Raw genomic sequence first — 11703 nt, forward strand, 5'->3', positions numbered from 1 at the left:
ACAAAAGTGAGTACTCCACTAAGTCAAAATGTCCAAATTGGGCCCAAAGTGTCAATATTTTGAGTGGCCACCATTATTTTCCAGCACCGCCTTAACCCTCTTGGGCATGGAGTTCATCAGAGCTTCACAGGTTGCCACTGGAGTCCTCTTTCACTCCTCCATGATAACATCACGGAGCTGGTGGATGATAGAGACCTTGCCCTCCTCTACCTTCCATTTGAGGATGCCCCACAGATGCTCAATAGGGTTTAGGTCTGGAGACATGCTTGGCCATTCCATCACCTTTACCCTCAGCTTTTTTAGCAAGGCAGTGGTCAACTTGGAGGTGTGTTTGGGGTCGTTATGTTGGAATACTGCCCTGCAGCCCAGTCTCTGAAGGGAGGGGATCATGCTCTGCTTCAGTATGTCACAGTACATGTTGGCATTCATGGTTCCCTCCATGAACTGTAGCTCCCCAGTGCCGTCAGCACTCATGCAGCCCCAGACCATGACACTCCTACCACCATGCTTGACTGTAGGCAAGACACACTTGTCTTTGTACTCCTCACCTAGTTGCCACCACACACGCATGGCACCATCTGAACCAAATAAGTTTATCTAGGTCTCATCAGACCACAGGATATAGTTCCAGTAATCAATGTCCTTAGTCTACTTGTCTTCAGCAAACTGTTTGTGGGCTTTCTTGTGCATCATCTTTAGAAGAGATTTCCTTCTGGGATGACAGTCATGCAGATCAATTTGATGCAGTGTGCGGTGTATGGTCTGAGCACTGACAGACTGACCCCCCACCCCTTCATCTCTGCAGCAATGCTGGCATCATTCATACGTATATTTCCCAAAGACAACTTCTGGATAGGACGCTGAGCATGTGCACTCAACTTCTTTGGTCAACCAAAGGCCTGTTCTGAGTGCAACCTTTCCTATTAAACTGTTGTATTGTCTTGGCCAATGTGCTGCGGCTCATTTTCTGGGTCTCGGCAATCTTCTTATAGCCTAGGCCATCTTTATGTAGAGCAACAATTCTTTTTTTCAGATCCTCAGAGAGTTCTTTGTGAGGTGCCATGTTGAACTTCCAGTGACCAATATGAGAGAGTGCGTGCGATAACACCAGATTTAACACACCTGCTCCCCATTCACACCTAAGACCTTGTAACACTAACAAGGCACATGACACTGGGAAGAGAAAATGACTAATTGGGCCCAATTTGGACATTTTGACTTAGGGGTGTACTCACTTTTGTTGCCAGTGGTTTAGACATTAATGGCTGTGTGTTGAGTTATTTTGTGGGGACACCAAATTTACACTGTTATACAAGCTGTACACTCACTACTTTACATTGTAGCGGGGGGCCTAATTCACTATAAGTTGGGAGTAGAGCTGCTCACTTCTCCAAAAATAACTCCAGCCGAAACTCATTAGCATCTTAATTAGGTGAAGTACTGGAGTTAAACCTTCAACTAGGTGCTTTAGTGAATTCAGAGTTGGAGTTAACCAAGAGTGAATTCGGGTTTGGAGTTAACCAAATTCTGTTTGTGTTTTTCATAAAAGGAAATTTGTCTATTCTGAATCACTATTACACAGCAATGTCATCTATTATGGTTTATTTTAATTTTAAGGTATAGTTATGTATCTTATGTGTTTTAACCTTTAGATTTACTAATAGCAGACTACACAGCTGTCTAATTAGCAATCTTCATTCTTTATTCATCTGAAACTTTCAGGCATGTCTGATTGTATTCAGCACTTTGGTGTAGTGGTGTAGTGGTCTATGCTCATAGACAAAGATTGCTAGGTCATGAGTTCAAGGCCCAACCATGATAACACCCTGTGTGCTCACAGTTCTGTGTCATTATTTTTTTGTCACATAGTAATACATTGGCTACATCACCTAAAATTGCATGTCAATGGCCATGTATATTCAAAAAACAGACATGCATACGTGCAGGGTGCAATCATGCATTTGCCAAGTTTCAGTATTTATTTACAGTTGTCTAAAATTTAAGGAGGTGATGGCAGACTTGGGATTTGAACTCATGCTCTCAGTGTTTATATATAGGAACACTAACCACTAAACCATTGAGCTGAGCATGATTACCCATAGAATTTTTAGTCCCATGTTTCAATAGTTAACCACTTCCTTACAGGGCAGTTACACCCCTTCCTGCCCAGGCCAATTTTCAGCTTTGTATGCTGTTGCATTTTGAATGACAATTGCGCGGTCATGCAACCCTGTACCTAACACGACTGTATGACATTATTTTCACACAAATATTGCTTTCTTTTGGTGGTATTTGATCACTGCAAGTTTTTTTTTTTTTTTATTGGCAAAAAGAAGGCCTAAATGTTTAACCCCTAACAAAATGTGTTTTTGTTTATGTAATAAAATTTGGTAAATCAATATGTTTTTTGTTGCACTGACGAGCATTGATGAGGCTGCGCTGGCAGGCACTGATGAGACACTAATATGCAGCACTGATGGACACTGATAGGTGGCACTGATATGCGGCATTGATAGGTGGCACTGATGGGCAATGATTGGCACTGGTGGGCAACACTGATAGATGGTAATGATGGGCAGCACTGATGAGGAGGGCACTAACAGGTTCCCTGAGCACTGATTGGCATAAATGGTGGCATGGGTGGGCATCCCTGGTGGCCATGGGTCAGCAATCCCTAGTGGCTCTAGTGGCATCCCCCAAGGGTCTGCACTGTTAATCAATGCTCTGATTATAAGCACAGACCCCCCCCCCCACACACACACACACACACACACACACACACACACACACACACTTACTTTGCATATGAATGCCATTTCTTCACAGCTGAAAGTGTCCCTCACCATGATTAGCCAGTTGATTGTGACCACTTGCTGGAATGTGTGCAACCCAATTTGGTGTCATTTCTGGTCCAGGGCGAACGCCAATGTGCCATTTGCAATTTATTTTAAAGAGATTTTGCTTTATGTTAAAAATGGTGCACACAGACAACTAAAATGTATTGGAAATGTTTTACCTAGGCCAGCGATGGTAATCCTTAACCCCCCTAGATGTTTTTGCCCTACATTTCCCATAATGCTCATGTACTCTGCAGCGTAAGTGAGCATCATGGGAAATGTTACAAAACACCTGTGTTGCCAAGGTTCATCATCACTGACCTAGGCCGAATAAAAAGGTGAGTGAGCGCTGTAGCAATCTTTTATTTAGTAATCATTTTTAGTGATTTTTTATTAAATGTTTTGGTTGCATTCATCCACAGAGGCTGAATGGAAATTGTGTATTATTCCTTAATTTATATATATTTTTAGCTAAATCTATACATACACACTTTAATTATTTCTTACAATTTAGCCCCCCCCCACACCCACACACTCCCCCCCCCCCACACACACACACACTCCTCCCCACACACACACACACACACTCCTCCCCCCCCACACACACACACACACACACTCACACTCCTTCCCCCTCACACACACACACACACACTCACACTCCTCCCCCCACACACACACACTCCTCCCCCCATACATACACTCCTCCCCCCACACACACTCCTCTCCCCCCCCACACACACACTCCTCTCCCCCCCACACACATTCCTCTCTCCCCCACACACACTTCTCTCCCCCCCACACACACACTCCTCTCCCCCCCACACACACACTCCTCTCCCCCCCCACACACACACTCCTCTCCCCCCCCACACACACACTCCTCTCCCCCCCACACACACACTCACTCCTCCCCCCCCACACACACACACACACACACACACACTCCCCCCCACACACACACTGCTCTCCCCCCCCCCACACACACTCCCCCCCCATACACACCCCATTCCCCCCCGCCATACACACCCACACACCCATACACACTTCGCTGGAGTAAAGGGAGAAACCCTACCCCTGTACACGGAGAAACCCTACTAGGCCTGCGGAATATAATTGAAAGATCGATGCATCGCGATTTGACCCTTCGCGATTCTGCATCAATGCGGGTTGCCGGCATAATCGATTAGGAAATGACGTCATCAGCCGCGGCCACACCCTATCGCGCAAGGGAGAAAAAGTCACAAGATCACAGCTGATTGGTGGATTAGTGCGGGAGCTTAATAAAAAGGCTCTGCCCCTCCTCTTCTGTCTCTTTGACCCGGGCCGAGGCGCAGCAAGAACATCCCCCGCGTGTATCGGCGTCCCACCTGCGGCCTTGCAGCCAAGAAGCCAGCCAGCCAGCCAAGCCAGAAGCCAGTCCACACTCCACACACAGGAGCACCAAGTGCGTCCCCATCGCAGCCAGCCAGTGCCGCCCGCCTCACCGTAGCCGTCCCAGGCCCAGCCGCCACGCCACTGCCAGTGACGCCAGCTGCCCGCCACTGAGCCCAGAGAGCAGCACAGCACCTGTCCTCCTCTGCAATGCAGTGCACAACAACCCACACTGTCACACAGCAGGTATGTCCGAACAAATAATTCATAATTGTATTAATCATGGGGGTCTCGAGTCTGTATCTCTGGGGGATGTCTGTGATGGGGGGGCCTGGGACAGGGGACGGTCGGTCGGGGCCCGGGGGTACTGTTCTGCTGTGGCAGGCTGGCAGCCAGGGGGGCTCTCTCTGAGTGTCAGTGGGGGTCTCTGTCAGTGTCAGCTGTGGGGGTCTAAGCAAGGGGGGGAATCACTCAGTGTTTGTCAGTGCTGTGGGGGATTGGGGAAGGTGTGGGACAGTGGGACATCCAGGTCTCTGTCAGTGTGTCAGGCTGTCAGCTCAGCTGTGGGGGGAGGGGGGTCTCTGTCAGTGTCACTGTCACTGTCACAGGCAGGCAGCTGTGGGGTAAGGGGAGGTCTCAGTGGCTCTGGCTCAGTGCATGCATTAGAGGGAAACTGACAGACAGACAGACAGACATATTTTATGAAAGATTTTGCTTGCTTGACTTGTTGCGGCTTAGTTTACATGTGGTATTGTTTTTTAAACACTGACAGAGTTTGGCAACTTACGTCATCCATCTCCGTCACATACGTGGTAGTATGGTAATGGCAGAAGGAGAAAAAGATCGAGAGATAAAAAATGCACCTAGCGTTTTAAGAGCAAACATCTGGGCACATTTCGGATTTTACGAACACACAGGGAAGCGTGAGTTGGACAAGACACACGCCGTGTGTAAAGCCTGTCACACAAAAATTAAATACCTAGGGAATACTACGAACTTGAGAAACCATGTTAGCCGTTTTCACTCTGAGTTAGTAACACCTGTCGCCACCAGCAGTGCCACCACTGCCAAGGAAAGACTGCTAGACCCAGATCAGCCAAGAATTAATGCCATACTGTCAACTTATCCACCCAACTCAGAAAAAGGGAAGAAACTAACCAAAGCTGTGGCAGCTTTCATCGCCAAGGACCTACGGCCTTACTCAGTTGTGGACAACGCCGGGTTTCGCTACCTTTTGAAGACGCTAGAGCCACGTTATAAGATCCCATCACGCAGTCACTTTACAGAAAACGTTATACCTGCACTCTACCACGACACCAAAGCTCAGGTACTTGCGTCAATGAACCAAGCCAGTCGAGGCGCAATAACGTGTGATTCATGGACTTCAGTCACAACGGAGTCCTATGTTGCAATAACAGCACATTACGTTACTAAGGACTGGCAGGTCTTGTCACATGTGTTGCAAACAAGAGCCATTTATGAGTCTCACACAGTTGCTCATCTGGCAGAGCTACTGTCTCATGTCGTGGAAGAATGGCAGCTGTCTAATAAATCTATAGTGCTTGTGACCGACAATGCGGTGAACATGATAGTTGCAGATCAAGTTGGTAAATTTCCTCATGTTAAATGTTTTGCCCATACACTCAATCTTGCATGTCAGCGGGCACTGAAAGGGGCCACGCTCTCCAGGCTTCTCGCCAGAGTGCGACGAATATCCACATTCTTTCATCGCAGCACTAGAGCAAGCCACTGTCTAAAAGAGAAACAGAAATATCTGGGCCTGAAGAATCATAAGCTAATAACTGATGTGCCAACAAGATGGAACAGCGCATATGACATGGTCGAGAGGTTCTTAGAACAACAAATGCAGTTTGTGCCACCTTGCTGTCTCCAGAAGTCAGAAAAGGAGAGTCTGATCTCTGCACTCTCAATGAAACAGATGTGTCAAATGCAGAGGACGCTGTGAGTGCATTAAAGCCAATGAAGGATGCAACCTTGCTTATGTCAGAAGAGCACAACCCAACAGTGTCTCTCATTGCCCCTCTAAATGCACAACTGCTCCAGAGCATGACAGACACCATGGGAGACACACTGTAACGCTCCTGCGTTTCTTATATGGTGTGGATTTTCAGCTGCAGAAATAATTTCACGTCGGTAGTCATGTAAGAGATATGCTGAGATACCATTCCCAACCTCAATGACTCATCATGTGTGGAAGGTCTTATTTCAGCCAGTAAATACACACAATAGAAAGCTGGTTCCTAGAATGACTTTATGTATGTGGTAACACAATGATGAAGGTTGAGGGATAGGTTGAGTGGAGGTGGTAGGTGATAGACACTTGAAGGTGAGACAGTAGCAGATGGATGCAGGAAGGTTTAGCAATGTTGTATGGTAGCAGATGACAGAATAGCAGGTGGACATACAAAAGAGATCAACCCAGTGCAGAAAAGTAGCAGTAGTCTCAAGAGCTAGCAATCTAGTTATGCACATGTGATAAACAGTCTTTACTATGCAGAGCTAGATAGTGTAAGCTTAGTATAAGTTTATAGAGAATTCCCCTGCGGGGTACTTAGCACTATTAGCGATACAGCCGAAGGGTGGTTCAGGAGAGGCGGATGATCCAGTAGCGGGATACAGGGATCAGCGCGGCGAGGTTCCGTCAGCGAGGTAAGCTTGCAAGCATGGAAGCTTCAAGCAAGGTTAGCATCCAGGTAAGGGTGTTTGAACGAACACATGTGAGTGAGAACCGGCGCTTTAAATAGCCATCTAGTCCGGCGCTGGGTGATGACAGCTCCAGTCTTAAAGGTGTATGCGCACCTTTCCAAAAGTAAATGGTGGGGCGCATACACTTGTGGAAAGTGTAATTTAGGGTACCAAAGGTACCGGAACATTACACACACTCATGACCCATGAGATCAAGAATGCCATCAAAACAGATCTCCTGAAGAGGTACAGCAGTGAGGCAGAGAAGAAGATCCTTCATACAGCCTCTGCACTGGATCCTCGCTTTAAAGGACTGCCTTTTATTCTCACAGAGCAGGAGAGATCGGAGATATACAGAGGAGTGACTGAGGAGGCTGCATCTTTGGAGGTAATTAGAATTTCATCATGTTTCCTCCCAGACAGCTAGAAGCTCAGCTACATTGTGTTGTGTAATAACATTACACAACTGATTCACTGATGCGGTGTGGGAAGTGGAACTATATGGTATGGATTACCGTGCAGTTTCCCACACCTCATGAATGAATCCCACTCTTAGTCAGTTCAGCTCTTCTTATACTATTATCTTTTGTTCAAACACACAGATTACATCTAATAGAAGGACAAATGTGGATGAAGTGCCTAGGGAAAAAGCAACTGTGGAAGAAGAAACACCCATTGAGGACAGCCATTCTCCTCCCAAAAACAAAAAGGCCACAACATCACTGCTCATGACTTTGCTGGGGCAGTCTTTCACTGATGGTGCAATAGAACCTAAGACCCCTATGCCAAAGCAGAAGACGAAATGGAAAAATATTGTAAAGCCCCACCTCTGCCTCTCACTGAGGACCCTTTGACATGGTGGCGTGAGCATGAGGTCATATTTCCCCTCCTCTCTCAGCTGTCAAAGCAATACTTGTGCATCCCAGGTACAAGTGTATCTGCAGAGAGGGTTTTCTCTACTGCAGGAGATGTTATAACAGCGAAAAGAAGCAGTTTGAAACCTGAGCATGTGGATCAGCTAGTGTTCTTACAGAAAAACCTACATGTTCCCAAATGCTAAGCACTGAAATAATGACTAATTCATGTTTTTAATTAATTAGTAATTACTAATTCAGTCTGCCGCCAGTCACCACTCACCAGTCAGTCACACCACCAGTCTTGTTTTATAGCTTTATAGCACTGATGGTTTGTTTTTGAAGATTGTCCTGTCCAATGTGTCCATTTCCAATCCATAATCCATTCCGTTGCTTCACACTAAAAGTGTCTAGGCAAGTAGGCAGGGGTTCATTTTACCCTCAACCAAATAAATAATATTAAAGTGTATTTTCTTCTAGACAACTGACTGACACCAAGCCAGCCACGGTGCAGCATTATAGGAAGGAAAATCATTGAGAGAAATAACTTGTACATTTGAAGCTTAACCTCGAGTATATCTTATCTTATTGGATCACAAATAAATACACCAATTGTGGATTCTTGTGTAATATACTATATTTGTGGGTTTGTGAATGTGACCCCCATAGGATTTCCTTAAGGTTAAGCTTCAGTTGACAATTTATTCTCTCAAGGATTTTCCTTCCTCTAATGGTGGCTTGTTGGCTAGCTTGGCTTCAGTTACAGATGCAATCGACGTGGTAGAGTGCTGCTCGGTGCAGTGCAGGTAAAGTTTTCTTTCTGTAACGTGACTGACTGACTGACTGTCGTGACAACTCAAGAGCTTATAACGCAGCTCTAGCATTAACTCAACACACACACACACAGTGTGTGTGTGTTGAGTTGATGCTGAGGCTGCGTATAAGCTTTTGAGTTGTCACGAGTCACGACACACACACACTGTGTTTAGTTGACTGGCAATGGCAGGGGCAAACACAATCACAGTGAACCTGGAACATTTTATATTTTTTACAGCTTTTCTGGCACTGAAGAGATGGAGAATGGCTTGTTTTCAAAAATGGTCCATTCACACAAGTAAATTGATATTTAAGCTTAAGCTTATATTTGTATAACTCCCCTCTAGCAGCCATCAACTAACTTCACTTGAGTTGACTGGCAGTTGCAGAGGGAAACAAACATCACGGTGAACATGGAAGTTATGCAGCAGTGCACTATTGCCAGGTTCACCCTTGATGTTTGCTACTAGTCAGGAAGTGCTCTGTTTTGTAGAGGACAGGTTATGGCAAACCTGGAATTTATTGCAATGCATATATTCACATAAAAGGATTTATATATAATGTTTTGTGGGAATTTATGATGACCATTTTCACAAGAATATTAGCTTGGCTGGCTTCTTCTATCTTGGCTTTAAAGTACAACTATAGGCAAAATTGTATCCAAAATCAAAAATGTTTTGCCTTTAGTTGTACTTTAAATGGTGGTAGACCTGGCTTATATTAATATTTTCTTTTATGAAGCAGTAAACTGCACTACTACAGTTTTTTACTAATTTTACTGTTACTTCTAGTAAAATACTAGTGTTGTTGTCTGTCTCTGCTATGCTGTTTGCATTTTCAGACCTTCCTATATGTTTGCAGTGCAAGTGCACTAAAGTATGCAGGGCTTGCAGGCCATGACAGGGTCCAGGAAAGTGTCCTTTTAAGCAAATGAAAATAAAAAGAATTACATAGTTACATAGTTACATAGTTAGTGAGGTTGAAAAAATACATCAGTCCATCCAGTTCAACCTATGATGTGTGTGTGTGTTTGCTGTTAACCGTACATTGTATACCCCTGTATGTTGTGGTCTCTAAGGTGCCCATCTAATAGTTTTTTGAAACTATCAATGCTTCCTGCTGATATGACTGCTTGTGGAAGAGAATTCCACATCCTTACCACTCTTACAGTGAAGAACCCCTTACGCATTTTAAGGTTAAACCGCCTTTCCTCTAGTTTAATGAGTGGCCACGTGTCTTATTGTATTCCCTTACTCTGAATAGTTTGTTCCTTATGCTAGGGTCGCCAGTACAGTATTTGTACATTGATATCATATCCCCCTCAGTCGTCTCTTCTCCAGTGAGAATAGGTTCAGTGCTTGTAGTCTTTCCTCATAGCTGATGTCCTCCATTCCCCTAATTATTTTTGTTGCCCTACTCTGGACTCTTTCCAATTCCAGCACATCCTTCCTGAAGACCGGTGCCCAGAACTGGACAGCATACTCCAGATGTGGCCGGACCAGAGTCTTGTAAAGCGGGAGAATAATCTCTTTATTTCTGGAGTGAATCCCCTTTTTATACATCCCAGTATTCTGTTGGCTTTGCTTGCAGCGGCGTGGCATTGCATGCCACTGCCAAGCCTGTTGTCTACCAGTACCCCCAAGTCTTTTTCCATCCTAGACTCACCCAGAGGTTCCCCCCCTAGTAAGTAGCTTGCTTTCTGGTTTCTGGCCCCCAAGTGCATTACTTTACATTTTTCAATATTAAACCTCATCTGCCATGTAGTTGCCCACCCCGTTATTTTGTTCAGGTCCGCTTGTAAGGTTTCCACATCCCGCATAGAAGATATTGGCAAGCTTAGTTTAATATCATCCGCAAATACTGATATTGTACTAGATATCTCCTCCTCTAGATCATTTATGAATAAATTAAACAGGATTGGTCCCAGGACCGAACCCTGGGGGACCCCACTTTCCACACCTGCCCAATCCGAGTACTCCCCATTAATCATCACCCTCTGGACTCTCCCCTGGAGCCAGTTCTCTATCCAGGTACTCACCTTATGGTCCATACCTACCTTCCTTAGTTTGTACAGTAAGCGTTTGTGGGGAACGGTGTCAAAGGCCTTTGCAAAGTCCAGATACACCACATCCACAGGCTTTCCTTTATCTAGGTGGCAGCTCACTTCATCGTAGAAGGTTAATAGATTGGTTTGGCAAGAACGATTTTTCATGAATCCATGCAGATTACTACTAATAATACAGTTTTCATTACTAAAGTCTTGTATGTGGTCCCTTAACATCCCCTCCAAAATCTTGCAGACTACAGATGTTAGGCTGACTGGCCTATAGTTACCCGGGATACACCTCGGCCCCTTTTTAAATATTGGTACCACGTTGGCTTTTTTCCAATCAGCTGGCACCATACCCGTCTGTAAACTATCCTTAAAGATCAAGAATAATGGTCTGGCAATCACCTGGCTGAGCTCTTTAAGAAGCCTCGGGTGCAAGCCATCCGGTCCCGGTGATTTATTTATGTTAAGTTTCTCTAGTTTAATTTTAAGTCTATCTTCTTTTAGCCATGGCGGTATTTCCTGAGGTGTGTTGTTTAGTTCGGCCTTACAAGCTAGGTTCGTGTAGCCCCCTGATTCTTTTGTGAAGACTAAAGAGAAGAAATAATTTAACACTTCCGCCTTTTCTCTGTCCTCAGTGGCCATATTTCCTTTGTCATCTTTTATGGGGCCAATGTGTTCTGGCCTCGCTTTCTTACTGTTTATATACTTAAAGAACTTCTTGGGGTTCTTTTTACTCTCCTCCGCCATATGTCTCTCGTGTTCTATTTTAGCCGCCCTGATTTCATTTTTACATTTCTTATTACACTCTTTGTAATGCTTAAATGCTGCCAATGACCCCTCAGTCTTGTATTTTTGAAGGCCTTTTCTTTAGCACTAATATGCATTTTTATGTTGGAGTTTAGCCACCCAGGGTTTAGTTTTGCTCTTTTAAATTTATTTTGGAATGCACTGGTCAATCCCCTTGTTAAGTATGCTCTTGAAGCACTCCCATTTTTTCTCCGTGTTCTTTGTTCCCAGGGTTCTATCCCAATTGATATTTTCTAGCAGCGAGCGCAGTTTTGGG

Source organism: Pelophylax lessonae (genome assembly GCF_965119305.1).
Source record: "Pelophylax lessonae genome assembly, chromosome: 3".
NCBI classification, from domain to species: domain Eukaryota; kingdom Metazoa; phylum Chordata; class Amphibia; order Anura; family Ranidae; genus Pelophylax; species Pelophylax lessonae.